Below are 15,475 nucleotides of genomic sequence, written 5' to 3' on the forward strand. Positions count from 1 at the left end.
CTTACATTTGCTTTTTATCAATTAATCTAGATAAAAACCAACCCCCAACACTGTCATGGATAAATCTGTATCATTGCTTCCAAGTGCTTTTTAGTATAGCAACTCTGTCATTCGTTGGTATGATTTTTTAAATTCAATTTATTTAAACCAAAACAAAAAATGAAAACACTTCACCCATTTCTCCCACCTCTCCCACCCACCTCCTCTGGCAACCACCAATCTGTATCTATGAGCTCGTTTTGTTTTTTTTTTTAAGATTCCACGTATAAGTCAGATCATACATTATTTGTCTTTCTCTGTCTTACCTACTTCACTTAGTACCATGCTCTTAAGGTCCATCCAGTTTGTTGCAAACGGCAAGATTGCCTTCCTTTTTTATGGCTGAATAATTCCATTATATATATATAATGTGGTATATATATAGATCACACTTTCTTTATCTATTCATCCATCCATGGACAACTAGGTTGTTTCTATATCTTAGCTTTTGTAAATAATGCTGCAGTGAATGTGGGGTGCATGTATTCTTTTGAGATAGTGTTTTGTTTCCTTCAGATAAATAGCAAGACGTGGAATTGCTGGAGCATATGGTAGTTTTATTTTTAATTTTTGGAGGAAGCTCCATGCTGTTTTCCATAGTGACTGCACCAATTTCCCTCCTGCCGACACTGCACGAGGGTTCTCTTCTCCACACCCTCACCAACACTTGTTATTTGTTGTCTTTTTGATAACTGCCATTCGAACAGGTATGAGGTGATATCTCATTATGGTTTTGATTTGCATTTCCCTGATGATTAAGTAGTAGGTTAGAATACAGAGTCTGGAACCATAATTCCTGGGCTTCTATTCCAGCTTTGCCATCTCCAACTTGTGTGCCCTTGTTAACTTACCTCCCCTTGTTTCCTCAGATGATTTAGCCTGACTAGTGATAAGCACTAGATGAATATTTATCAAATGAAAACCAACAAGATGAATAAATCAGGCACACTACTCTATGAACTTTTAAAAAGAAAACGCTACCCATCACCATCACTAGAAGAAACTGGAGTGTCCTAAGGACATGATTTTTAGAATTTCAGCACTTAGACGTTTTGGCATTAGAAAGCAGAATTGAGTGACTTGACAAGAGTTGAGTATTAATTCTGTAGGCTTATCTAATGTACTAGATTCTTCTTGTATTTTTTACTCTTGTAACAAAGTAAATATTATTTGAAGTCACTTGTTTTTATTTAAATTTTGTGTTTTTAAATTTGGAGATGAAGATGCTTCAAAGTATAGCTGAATCCCTGGAAGTTCCCCTGATTTGTTAGTTTTTCCAAGATATCACCACAGAACAGCTTCCATAACACATCATTTCTCTATCCCGGTCAATTTTTTATGAGTTGCATGCTACAGCTGACCACTCTCATTGGCCATTAGATCCGCACTGATCCAAACCTCTTCCCTAGACTGAGGAGTGGTAGAGCTACTCAGATTCTATGGGAAGCAGGGAAATTATGTTATGAGAAATTTGGAAAAGCTTGTAGGGTATTCCATTTATCTATCGGTATGTAACATATTACTCCCCAATTTAGTGGCTTTAAACAATAATAACAATTTCATTCTCTCTCATGGTTTCTGCACGTGAGAATTTGGGAAGCCTCAGCGGGACAGTGCCAGCCCAGCATCTCTCACGTGGTTGCAGTTAAACAATCAGTGAAAAGGGGGTAACTTAGAGTAGCTGGAGGCTGTCCAGGCACCTCTCTCTCTCTCTCTCTCTCTCTCTCTCTCTCTCTCTCTCTCTCTCCCCACCCCCACCCCTCCCTCTCCCCCACACACACACCTCAAGTACTCTCTGGTTCTCTCCATGGGGTCTCTCACTGTGGGCTAATTTGGGTTCCTCACAGCATGGCACCCTCGGAGCAGTCAAACTGCTTACTTGGAGTCTGAAGGCTTCCAGAACAAGTATTCCAGGGAACAGGGTAGAAAAAGTGCTTTTCCTTTTGCTTACCTAGCCTTGGAAGTCACAGATTGTCACTTTTCCATACTCTCTTGATCCAGTCACAAAAGCCTGTCTCACTGGGAGGAGTGCCAAAGCCACACTGTAAGAAGAGCTTGTATGATAGGAGATTTGTTGCAGCCATTTGGAAAATACAACCTGCCACATAGGAGTGTGAAAAGATCTATTAAAATGCTTGTTCCCATCACGTTTTTTAGATACTAGTTCATCTAAAATATGCAGTGGGCAGTACACTTGATACAAAGTATTCACACCAATATAAAATGTGCATAAGGAAACAAGAAACACGTATTCTAGAAAAGCAGCCTAGAGGGCAAACTATAATTCAGTGTAGATACAGACCCCCAACCTTTACTACATCTTCAGTGTACCAGGTTTTGGAGTCACCGATGCTGATTCTGAATATTACAAGAGTTCAAAGTGCTTTCTAAATTGTTTTCAATCTGATTTAATGAGGTATATTTTCTTTTAATACTTTGAAAAATGACAATACATAGAAAATATATATATTAGTGCCAGAATATTAAATTAGCCATAAAGCACTATTCTATAATACCTTAATTATCTTAAATAGTTAGGAGGTTACTAAATGAGGCTAGTTTCATAGACTGCTAACAAGGAGCAGTGAAAGAATTATATATTAGAAACCAAAGACATCTGGGCCTGTTGGAACCACGTATTGGTTTAGTTTTAGTAAGAATACCATATTAAAAGTAATACTGAACACTGAATGCCGAATGGAGTTTTCTCTTTTTTTAATTTGGAAAGATCTGCTCCCACACTGTTGATGGCTTGTTGTATTTTACAGTTCTGTAATGTTTGAAGTTTGTATAATTACTTTTACATTCAGAAAAAACTTTAAAATGTGGAACATATCCGGGAGTGTCTATAATCATAAAGCAGAAACTAACACACCATTGTAAAGCACTTATACTCCAATAAAGATGTTAAAAAAACCAAAACAACCCAATATACTGTAAAATTTTAGGAATCTCGATTTTTTTCTTTTGTTCCGAAGGTAATTTAAGATGACAATTTTGGCATATGCTGCTTTACAGTGTGGATATTCTAAAATCTCTGCTTGCCAGGAGGCACTGAAGCCAACCACATAATGCAACTCGGAGACAGGGAGGATAAATTTCATAATACCCTCCTCCGCCAAACACCTGTGTGGATCCACCCTCCTCTTCTAACTTTGAAAAAGCTGGACTAAAACCAAACCAAAAAAAAAAAAAAAAAGATTTAAAGTTAAAAAACTGTGTAGAAATGTAACCATTTTTTGTAACACTATATATTGAATTTACCATTTAATGCAGACTCACCCAAATAACAGATTATCATGGAATTTAGTTAACAAATAATTGATTTCCAAATATAACATGATGTTAACAGCAGTTCTGTAAATGACAATATTATGTGGCTTTTTTACTTCTTAGTATCTGCTTCATGTTTTGAAAAACTTGCTTTTAAAGTTAGAGAAAATACACATTAAATATGATTGAATTTCAAATAAAGTTTTTCAATCACAAGAAATGTTTCCCAAAAAACTACTTAAATTTCTCCTTTTAATGAATAGCGAGTAAGCGCTTGAAAATTGCCATTCATTTCTGACACTGTGTTAAACTATTCGCCTGTATAGCTCAAACAGATGTTATAAAAAGTAATGAATCAAAAAAAATCACACCCATAAAAGGGCTAGCCTTATTTGGTTGCCTTACTTAACTTGAATTTTAAGAGACAGAATATTCTGTGTGTTTGGAGATCAACTCAAAACACATCGACCTTGTTAACATGAAGCTCGCGGGCTGTATCTAGTGGTCAGCATCCAGTGACCGCCAGAAATACAACTAAGCCAGCCTTAGGCACCAACCATCAATCTGTAATGTCACCAGAAACCTGGCATTTCAAGTCTAGTGCTAAACTGAAGCTCTAATACCGTGGCAGAGCTCCAGACCTCCTGGTTTATGGGAGAGGGAGAAAATGTGTAAGAAAGGTTGTACTCAGGAGAGTTACACAAGAGGTGCATTCATGACACATGAAGAGACTTGGGAGAAAGCACGTAGGCCAGGGTGGAACACTAAAATAAATTTTGCTGCAGTGGAAACGGCAAAGACATGATCTAATTTCTGAAGGAAAACTGGGAATTTGGGGGCAGGAGAAAAAAATCGTATAGATGCAGCAGGAGAGTTATTAAGTCACAAGTCACTCTGGGGTTCTGAAAATAACCAGGCTTAAAGGGGAAAGGTAGGGATGGCGGGAGGGATATAAACCTTAGATGTAATAGTGCATTTCCAGCCCTGTGCTTATTCAGATTTGGGGGATAGGTATTCTTTGCTAGAACCATACGCCAAAAATGTTGGAGGAAGCAACCAATTACCTTCCCTGTGCTCCCCGCCCACCCCCACCCCACCTCCCAGCCCCGGACAGCCTGTTTATCATCTGTGGCTAATTGAGGTTAAAAGGTGGATTCTGAGAGCACTTTCCTCTCCTGCTGCGTCATGCAGTGAAACTAGGCTTCGGAAAGATCTGAGGCCATTATGCCCTTACCATTGTCTTCCTGTGGTGGAGAATAATAGCAAGGCAGGAATCAAGTTCTATCAGGTGAGCCGGACCTGCACAAAAACAACAAATAATTCCCCACTCTCCCTCTTCAGCCCTTACCTTGCCTTTCTTTATGCTTTACTAAACCACTACTGATGCAATGGGGAAAAAAAAAACAGGGAGCAAAAAATGAAAAGTCTATGCTGAGCAGAAAAATGGAGGAAACGTCTGGAACACAGGCCAAGTTAGAGCAAAATGATACAAATCACTGTGAAAAGGAGTATAACAAAATGCCTTCAAGCTTTTGGAACTAAGTTCAGAAACAGCTCTACGTTTGTCAGAGAATAAATGATTGAAAGTTGTACAGGTCATGTCCCAGAGTTGATTCATACTTGACTTGTTAGCCCTGTCTACAGGGAAACTGATACACAGTAGGAGAAAATACAAATATTAAATCAACTGGACTTTGTTATATACAGTTTTGCTTGCAATTTTCCTGATAATATCTGTTGGGGAGACATTAAATCTATCTCATGAGAATAAAATAGTTTTTTAATTACAATATCTTCCTCTAATCTGTATATATTCTTCATAATAGATCTGTACATAGCAAAAGTAAAAGGGCATAAGAAAAAAGTCCTATAAATTTGAAGCCTTATAGTAGTTTCTGAACATTTAAAGAGCAGCAGAGAGAAGCACAGTATTTTAATGTTCTTGTACCTCTTGTACCTAAAGATTCCACTTTTTCACATGCCCTACTCCTAGCTCCCACATCTGAAGGAAGACACAGCCTTACAATATTTTTCAAAATTACCTGCTTTAAAACCTTCATCAAACTCAGAGGAAAGAGCTATTTCTTCCCTTAGTGATACATTTTACTTGAATTTATGTTCCTTTTGTTTCCCAGCTCTACTCCCGACAATCTTTATGATCTATAATATTCTTACAAGAACTAGAGTACTTAATAAACCCAGCCTAAACTTGAAATCTCCTTAGAGAGATTCCTTTTAGAAATTTATAAATAAATATTTACCACACTCCAATTATTTTAAAACCATCAGTAAATATAAATTTATTTATAAACATAATAGCTACATGTTTTTTTCAGGTATCTCCTTATTTCTATACAGTCATTTAATGAAACTATCAAATCTATTAGTTTTACAGTATGGAGGTTCCTCAAGAAACTAAAAATAGAATTTCCATATGGTTAGGAATCTCACTCCTGGGCATATATCTGGACAAAACCATAATTTGGAAAGATACCTGCATCCCTAAGTTTACAATAGCCAAAACATGGAAACAACCTAAATGTCCATCAACAGATGAATGGATAAAGAAGATGTGGTACATGTATACAATGGAATACTACTCAGCCATAAAAAAGAATGAAATAATGTCATTTGCTGCAATATGGATAGAACTAGAGATTATCATACTAAGTGAAATGTCAGACAGAGAAAGACAAATATCATTTGATATCATTTATGTGTGGAATCTAAAATATGACACAAATGAACTTATCAATATAACAGAAACAGACTCACAGATATAGAGAATAGACCTGTGGTTGCCGAGGAGGAGGGTGGGTGGGGAGAAATGGATTGGGAGTTTGGGATTAGCAGACGCAAACTATTATATAGAGAATGGATAAACAACAAGGTCCTACTGTATAGCACAGGGAACTGTATGCAATATCTTGTAATATACCATGATGGAAAAAGAATATATATATATATGTATATATATATATGAATCACTTTGCTGTACACCAGAAACACACTGTATTGATAAATCAACTATACTTCAATAAAGTAAATGCTTTAAAAAATCCATCAAAAATTAAATCTATTAGTTTTCTAATAGGTTGCTAATATTTCTACCCATTCAACTTATTAAAATGAAACAGAAGTTAAATGCTACCAACAAAACTTAGGGGGGACAAAATGTTTTTGGAGAACCATAAAATTAGATAATTTTTTAAAAATGAGTGAACTGAGATCTTAGTAAGGATAGTTCTGCTGGAAATATGCTCCCCTTACTATGAAATACTATTGATTTATTGACATCTACCCTAAAGGCCATTTTAACATTTTAGTTACAACATCAGCGTCTTCCTGACAGTAGATAAGGTAGTTCTTGATGTATTTTGTTGTCTATTAATGTGTAAGAAGTTACCAAAAAACTGAATGATCTAAGATAACATTTTTATCTCACAGTGTTTGTGGGGCAGGAATCTGAAGGCAGCTTAGCTTGACACTCCGGTTCGGGGTCTCTCTCAAGGCTGTGTCAAGGTGATGGCCAGGGCTGCTTTCATCTCAAAAAGTCGACCAGGGAGGATCAGATTCCAAGCTCACTGAGGTGAATGTTGGCAGGATTCAGTTTCTGGTTGGCCTTGCTGGCTGTGTGGGACTCCACACAGGGCAGGGTAACCACAGCAGCTTGCTCCATTAGAACAAGCAAGAAGAACTGGAGAGAGAGAGAGAGAGCACAGCACGAGCTTCCAAATTTCAGGAGCGACATCCATCGCTTTTGCCCTGTTCGAATCTTTAGAAGCAAATCACTAGGTTGTCTACACTCAGGGAGAGGAGATTGCACAAAGTGTGTGAATACTAGGAGGTAGGTGTCTTTGGGAGCCATTTTAGAGACTGCCTACCACACCTGATATGGGAAATTCTTTATAATTCCAGAGCTTTTTCAGATCTCAACGCTTTTGGATAACAATTTCCAAGGGTTAGTGGGTTTTATTTTAATAAAATGTGGTCTATTTTGTACTTTAAGATTTTTTAAATGGGGGGTAAGGAGATATTTCTTATAGGCATTTTAAAATAATTGCCTAGTTTTCACTGATTAATGCTATATCTGAGCATTTGATATATCAAAACCACTTTTTTGACTAAACAAAATTAAAACGAGTCAAAATGAAATAAGTAATATAGTTTTCCAAAATATGCTTCAGTATTGAGCTAGATAATATCATGGAATATAGCTTGTTTGACACATCTGTCATTCATAACTCTCATTTTACAAATAAATTAAGATAAAGGGCCATGATAGGTGGACATTACAATTGTTGCCAAAAAATAAACAAATCCATAAAACAGTCTAGTCAATTCTTTTTAAAAACTTCCCCTTCTCACTAGGTCAAGGGTTCTCAACCAGATTTTTTTGTTTATTTATAGATGTGAAAACTTGATGTGTTTGTGCATTTTCTGTAGAAGGAGTTAATAGCATTCATGAGCTTCTCAAAAGAACAAGAACCATTGTCCTAGGCAACAAGAATTTAGGCACTGAATTCTCATACAGAGTCTCATGAATTTGCTTCATATAAACACAAAAAAAGTAAAGCAAAATTATTGAATTTTCTTTTAAACTGTCCATTTCATCAATGTAACTAGTGTTGAGCTCCATATTCACTCAACAAATATTTACAGAGTATCTACTAGATGCCGGCCACAGTTCTAGGCAATGGAAATACAAGTCCCATCCTCAGGGAGTTCACATTCCTGAGGGTAAGGGGGTGGAAGACAATAAACAGTAATGTATACAATATTTGGTGTGATAAACGTTGTGGAGAAAATAAGCAGGTTTTTCCTGAATTCTTTCAAGCTTTCATGGAAATATACAGTTCACCGTAAATCAGCCCTTCTGATCTTTCATAAAACTTTTTTAACATCAGTAAAATACACTCAGTTCAGTCCAGCGAATATTTATGCAGCACTCACTATGGGCTGGGTATTGGGCCAGATGCTGGAGAAACAGAGATGGACATGCTTCTCTGAGAAGTTTATATTATGGGCTTAGAGGGATCACTTCCTCTAGGAATCCCCTCTGTGATCATACAGTAATCTGGGCATACCTTGATTGTGCTTACCTCCAAGTCAAATCTGTTTAAGTGTATCTCTTTGCTGCTTGATTACGAGCTCTTTGAGAGCAAGACATACATTTCATTAATCTTTGAATGCCTAGTGCTTGGGGCATGGTAGTTCAAGAAATGTTTGTTGACCTGCACTTGAAGAGACAGAGGGATTGCACATGCCCCAGGACTTTCTCTAACTTCTATTTTAAGTAGTAAGATGCAGACATTTTTCCTCCCTTAGGTTTTTAGTCAAAATCAATGAATGTCGTTGACATGAGATCTGTTAAGCCATAAGAAATGTCTTCATCAAGACCATATGCTTTCTTTCTAGGGAAACTGGTTAGAAACACATTGCTGTGTTTTATCAACCAAAAACCGTTCTTCATCTCAGTCCTCTCCCCCTTTCCTGACCTGAGCCGATGGCACAGCTCCACCCATCATGTTCCATCTCAGCTCTTGCCCTGAGATCAGCAAGTGACCTGGGAGATGGAGAAAAGAGGATAATGTTATTAAGGCAATGAACTGATCGTGTCTGCTTCGCTGGCAAGTTTTAGAAAAAAGGCACATATTAAATTTTCCAAAACAGGAATCAGATTCAAGTGTCAGATCTTCAGGGAAATAAAGGGATAGATAAAAATTCAAATCAAACTGAACTTCTCAAGGTCAGTGTGTACACTCTATCAAAACAATTATTAAAATCATGTAACCATTTCTCTCTGAATAAGGATGAATTCTCTGCCCACACCCAGCAAATTCTTTTTTTATTCTAAATTTTTGTCAAAGGCAAATGCTTTCCCACACTCAGAAATGCATTCTTGGTCCTCCGAGTGTTCATTTTATGCCAAGTTTCAAAGTTTTAATTCTAAACTCTTTAGTTTAGTTTTTGAAGTATACATTATAGCACAAAAGAAAATTTTTTTGTTTGATTCAAACAGTTAATCATTATTTCCATGAATTCTTGAGAAAATTACTTTTAATCCAAGAAGTAGAAATTCCACCAGATAATCTCATTTTTTTGAGAAGATAACAGATATGAGGACATGGAATCAAAGGCCTGCATCCTCATTTTGTTGCTACTTTCCTGTATTAATACAATTAGTAATATGTTACTATGGCCCAGGAAGAGTTGGGTTTATATTAACAGTCCTAATAATAAATTAACAGCCCTGTATCAGCCAGGAGAGAACTCTCTAATAGAATGACACAGTGCTCTGTCATTGTCTTTTTTCTTTAACACTCTTCAACTTTTTAGATGAAACTGTAGCAGGCATACCTTTTAAAAAAGTAATGTAAGATATATTTTTTATAATGTCTTTAAATTATAATAATAGTTCATGCCTAATATAGATAATTTAGAAAACATGGATGATGGAGGAAATCATCCCTTGTGGTGTGACTTTTCCTTCTCACGGGCAAATTATATTTCTTTAACAAATTAGCATGGCTCTGAGATTTGTTTGTGTTTGCTGGATGCCCATTTTATAGGTCTAGCAACATACTGACTAAATTTATGAATGACATGGAGAATGGAAGCATAGCTAAGATAGTAGAGGAGAGAATTAAGATTCAAAACCTCTCCACAGTATTGTACACCAACTATACCTCAATTAAAAAATCCGAAAACAAACAAGCAAAAACCTCTCCAAGAGGCGGGAAGAATTAGATTGAAACTAACAAGATAGCAGAAGTAAACCACAGAGCTCTAGTACAGAAACAACCGTGTAGCATAGGAAGGGCACAAGGTGTCCAGAGCGGAGTTCCTGTGGAAAAGACCCAGTCCTTCTAGTTGATGACAACTTAGTATTGGGCTATAGTCACTACAAAAAAAGATAATGCAAGTTTATGTCCCAGGAGTGAAGTACAGAATCCAGGTGAAAGGAAGAGATGCTGTCGCTGTATTCCATGTCGTTTGGGCTACATCTGGAGTATTGTTTTCATTCGAGGTTTTAGTCGAAAACCTAGACTATTATTTAATTTTTTCCCTATAAACTTAGTTCATTTAATTTTTGTCTGCTAGTCCGTTTTTTCCCACTAGACTATAATTTCCCTGAGAATAAGGTCCCTTCAGCTTTGTTCACAGTTAGATACTGTAGCTTGAACAGTGTTCCTATAAATATTTATTGAATGAATTAATTTACAGAGAAGCAGATTGGGGCTTAACAGAAGAAAACAAAATTTTTTCTGTGGGGATCAATTACTGAGCATACTTTACATTAACCAGTTTTGTCTTCATAGTTTGTCATTAGCTATTTTTTGAGCACTTATATGCCAGAAATAGGCAAAGAAGACAAGGCTCAGAGAGTAACTTTGCCCCACCTCATGTTGTTAGAACTGGGATTGTAATCCAGCCTGTCAGGTTGCAAAACCAGTGGACTTTATACTATACCATAAACAGAACAAGGTTTTTATGATGAGTTTCCCATCCCTGGTGGACTTTACCTCAAGGTTAGATGACCATCCATGAGGGTGCTAAGTTATACTAAATAATGGATTCTTTCATTGGGTGGGATATTGGATTAGATCCAACTGTAAGAGTCTGATTCCATGATGTAATTCATCATGGGATATTATTCTACAACAGGATTTCTTTCTTTTGGAAATAACAAAAGAGAAAATTAACCTTTTCTGAAAGTGTTGCTTGGAACCCAAGAATGTGAATTTACACAATTACTGAGACATTATCCTTTATTCCTAGCTGGATGGTGTGGAACGTGAAATATATTTGTGTTTCAAATGTGATAATTCCTTAGGAAAAAAACCCCAAATCTTTGAAACTATAAAATGGAAAGTTTTCAGTAAAGTAAGAAAACTGTAGTAATCTCATAAATTGTTCAGGGTGAATATCTAAGCAGAGCTTATATAATGAACTCTGAAAAGGAGTCAAACAATGGAAAAAAGGAAACAGACGTTGGCAATGTCCCAGGAGTCATTCCTGGAAAGAATTAGTCTACCTAATACAGTATTAGCATTAATAGGATTAGCTGATACTATTACCTTATACCTTGAATATATTCAGAATCATGGTTTTTTTTTTAATCAAGCACTGAAGTTTTTTAAGGTGTCAATGTCTGATGAATATTTCATTAATCAGAAATGTTTGCCTCAGGTGTTTGAAAGGAGTTACTTTTGGATTTGTGGACAAAAGATATTCTGAAAAGAGATTAGTTATGATGCAGAGATAAAACAATAAATCATGGCCTCTAGAAAGATCGTAAGTGACTAACTTTGTGAGAGATCTTTTTCAGAAATCTTAAGCACTTCCCAACCTCCCAATTTTTTGCTAATTCTTTTTGGTTTAGCTTTTTCATGCTCGTAGGTAAGGATATTCCTAGTTAATTTTCTTAAAAGGTTATGGTGATTTCAGCAGCTATTCATGTGAAGTTAATATGCTTCTTAACTGATATAAAAAATTGAGTGAAGGCAAGTTATAATGTATTTGCAGAATACAGAATATTGGCCCGTTTAGTCGATCATTCCAACATAAAGGTGACTTGTGGTATCCAAAGGAATCATGCAATGGTTGAAAGTGAAGAAGTCAAGTGAATTCAGTAGAGGAGAGAGGTCAGGCAGATGAGAACTAAAAATGGATTTACAAAACTGGATTTTAAAAGTCCTTTTCATATGTGCACCAGGCATATAGAAGTGGCCTGGCAAATGTTAGTTTCCTTCCTTGCTTTGTATTATATGTTCAACTTCTGGCAAAGGAAACATAGTTGAATAGTTGTGTCTTACATTACACTATAGTCATGACCCTGAAAAGTGTAAGTTGCAATTGTATACATTAAATATCTTAACTGGATTATTGGCATCTGCTTTAATATTATTTGTTAACAAGGTATAACCTTATCATTTCTACATTGTGTCAATCTGAGTTGTTTTAAGAACATTTTGCTGGCAGTACACATTTTTAGCTGTTGAGAAATGGGTCATATCTTCTTGGTATAAGATTCAGAATAAAAAGGCAGTATATGACACCTCCCTATTCAAACCGATTATGAAATAAACTGCTACAATTCATTTATTCTTAAGTGGCAATGTGATGGGATCTGAGACAGGGGTTCCACTATTCTACTTTTTGTTGAATACAACACTCCAGTCTTGAATTAAAAAGAGTAAGGGTAGGTCATTCAAAATATTTACTTTTCATATAAACACCCTGGTCAAGTTATAAAAATTTTACTACCTCTTGAGGCCACTTATCACTGTACAGTTCCCAAGAGAAAATTAAGACGGAACTATTGAAAACAAGTGAAAATACATGACAGTAATTAACAGTGGAGAAAAAGCCAACTCAGACATAGGCGAGAACATAGTATGTGGGAGAAACCAGCTGTGTGACCATAGCTTAATAATGTGGAGTTCCTGATGGCGGGGCCTAGAGCATCTTCACTTCAGACTAAGGCTAACTGCAGTACGCCAAGATCTGCCAAAAGCATTCTCTTTCCCTCATTATACACGCTACTCCTTTCCTCCTCTGTGTATCCCACATTCTTAATTATATAACTCACTCTCCACAGAAGAGATCAGTTTTTTAAAAACATATAATATATAAAATCATGTTTTTACACCAGAGGAATCTTCAGAGTATGGATGTTCTGATATAGTATTTTTCTAGTTTTTGTTTGCTTTAATTCTTCTGAGGAAAAGAGTGCATCACTAACATTATGCAATAATAGATAATATTAAATGTCTTGAGAGTAACTCAAATGCTTGCAATTTCTTTTTTTTTTTCAAGTTAAGGAATTTAGCACTTTTTTTTAACATCTTTATTGGACTATAATTGCTTTACAGTGGTGTGTTAGTTTCTGCTTTATAACAAAGTGAATCAGCTATACATATACATATATCCCCATATGCCCTCCCTCTTGCATCTCCCTCTCACCCTCCCTATCCCACCCCTCTAGGTGGTCACAAAGCACCGAGCTGATCTCCATGTGCTATGCGGCTGCTTCCCACTAGCTATCTATTTTACGTTTGCTAGTGTATCTATGTCCGCGCCACTCTCTCACTTCGTCCCAGCTTACCCTTCCCCCTCCCTGTGTCCTCAAGTCCATTCTCTATGTCTGCGTCTTTATTCCTGTCCTGCCCCTAGGTTCTTCAGAACCTTTTTTTTTTTTTTTTAGATTCCATATATATGTGCATATGGTATTTCAGAAAGAGAAGAACAAATGCTTGCAATTTCTAATTTTAAGCTTTGGCATTTTAATTTGAGGCAATAAAAAGAGGAGATTGGTTCCAAGATTAAGTAACATCTTGTAGATCACAAAACAGCAAGAGCATCTGTGCGTTGTAATGGTGACGAACAATAACACACCTGCTCCTGTAACACCCACACAATCAAGGCCCTACCGCTATGTTCTAAATGGTGAAGACCCTGCCGCGGTTTATCACGTGCCCCCTGAAGGAGACTGAAAAGGAAGCTAAGATTGTTGGGTACCTAGTTTACACTAAGCATTTCGCGAGGCACTTTTACATACAGTACCTGGCTTCATTCTTACCAGCATCCTGCAAAGTGAGTGTAAGTATCCCTATACTCCACTGATAATTCTTCCTTGAAGAATGATACAGTCATAGATGTTACATTTGATAGCATTTTTTTCTGCTGATAAAATGAGGGTGAGATAGATTTGGAGGTTACATTGCCCAATATGGCAGCCACGCCACGTGTGATTATTTAAATTTAAATCAGTTAAAATTAAAAATTCAATTCCACGGTCACACTAACCATATTTCAAGGGCTCAGTAGCCACATGTGGCTAGTGGCTACTGAGTTGGACAGTGCAGACTACAGAACATTTCCATCATTGCAGATTGTTCTATCGGACGGTGCTAATTGGAGGCTTGCAACGATGAGAACAGATGGCAATTTTACTGAAGAAAACAGAAGTGGAGTTGATATACAGTTGAGTAATTAGATTTAATAGTGAAATAATTTTTGCTCAATGATCATTTATCATGTGACCAGGGACTAAGGTGGCCTTAACATTTCCTTCAGCCAGACTAAACTTTAGAAAGGCTTCTTCCTCATTCTCGGGCCCCCGTCCTCCCTTTTCTTAGATCACTGTCTTTAGAAAACTTGTAAATTATTTCTCTGTCCCTTTGAGATGCCCTTTAAAAACTCTCTTGTCAGTTTCACAATTCAGGAATATCTTTCTCCATGACCTGGGAGCTATCTCTTTAAAATGTAATCATCAAAGGAGACAGCACCTCTATCTCCCAGCTTCCTGGGAGGGTAGGAGCCTAAATTCAGTGGGTACCTTCTTCCAAGTTGCAAAACTACCTCCTGTCATAAAGGTATGAGGAGTTTATTTTTCCTTTGGATAAAGCCACTTAGCAAACACAGATGACCTATGACTTTCTCTAACATTCTCCAGCTCCCCCAACCCTTAAAAAACCTACCCTTCTCCAGTGAAGCTGGGTTCAGAGTTAGTTCTGACATTCAGAGTTAGTTCTTCCCTAACGCAATAGACTTGAATAAAGTCTTTCTTGCCTGTTTAACTTTGGTGCAATTTTGCTCTGAAGGAAGTTTTCAGAAAATGAAAATAGTCATTCAAACTACTGTCTTAGTTTATACTGAAAATAGTTTTGATATTCTTTTCCTAAGGTCAACCCCCTGTTGAATGGTCTACCTAGGCAATCAGACAGTTATGTGCACAAGGTGAAATGGTTCGATTGCAAAGGTAAGTACAATTCCAGGATTGAAGGGTACAGAATTACAGTTACATGTAGCTATGCCTGATACTGCTTCAACGCTACACAGACCTGTTACCCAGCTTAACTGCTGTACCATGAAAACACGATGGGAAAGGAAGCCAAGCTTTTTGATCTAGGAATAGTTTCTTCTGGAACATACTCTTTCTTTAGCTAAACATCAAAGTAAGCCCCACCTAGGCTTGGAATGGTGGGGCTGGCTTCTCAGGTGGGTCCCTCCAGTGATCTGTTTCCACTAGGACTTTCAGGCCCAGCCAAGGCCACTTCTAGCCCAAATCTACACTCCCAGCCCTTCCTCCAGTTTATATTCTCTGCAAATTTCAAGGAATTAATCATCATGTCTGTTGGCTTCTTCTCAGCATTTC

General features: G+C 37.0%; 1 long non-coding RNA gene across 1 annotated transcript in view; it reads right to left on the reverse strand.

Annotated features, from left to right (window-relative positions):
- Positions 1-1,955: 1,955 nt before the first annotated feature.
- The window catches only part of LOC307195319, a 30,414-nt gene continuing 16,894 nt past the window's right edge, over positions 1,956-15,475 (reverse strand). The window contains exons 3-5 of the long non-coding RNA XR_013830800.1: positions 8,811-8,878; positions 4,547-4,611; positions 1,956-2,137 (exon numbers count right to left, since the gene is read on the reverse strand). This is a non-coding gene — a long non-coding RNA (uncharacterized lncRNA). The remainder of the gene's footprint in view (positions 2,138-4,546; positions 4,612-8,810; positions 8,879-15,475) is intronic.

This window comes from Stenella coeruleoalba (assembly GCF_951394435.1).
Source record: "Stenella coeruleoalba genome assembly, chromosome: 12".
In the NCBI taxonomy this organism is placed as follows: domain Eukaryota; kingdom Metazoa; phylum Chordata; class Mammalia; order Artiodactyla; family Delphinidae; genus Stenella; species Stenella coeruleoalba.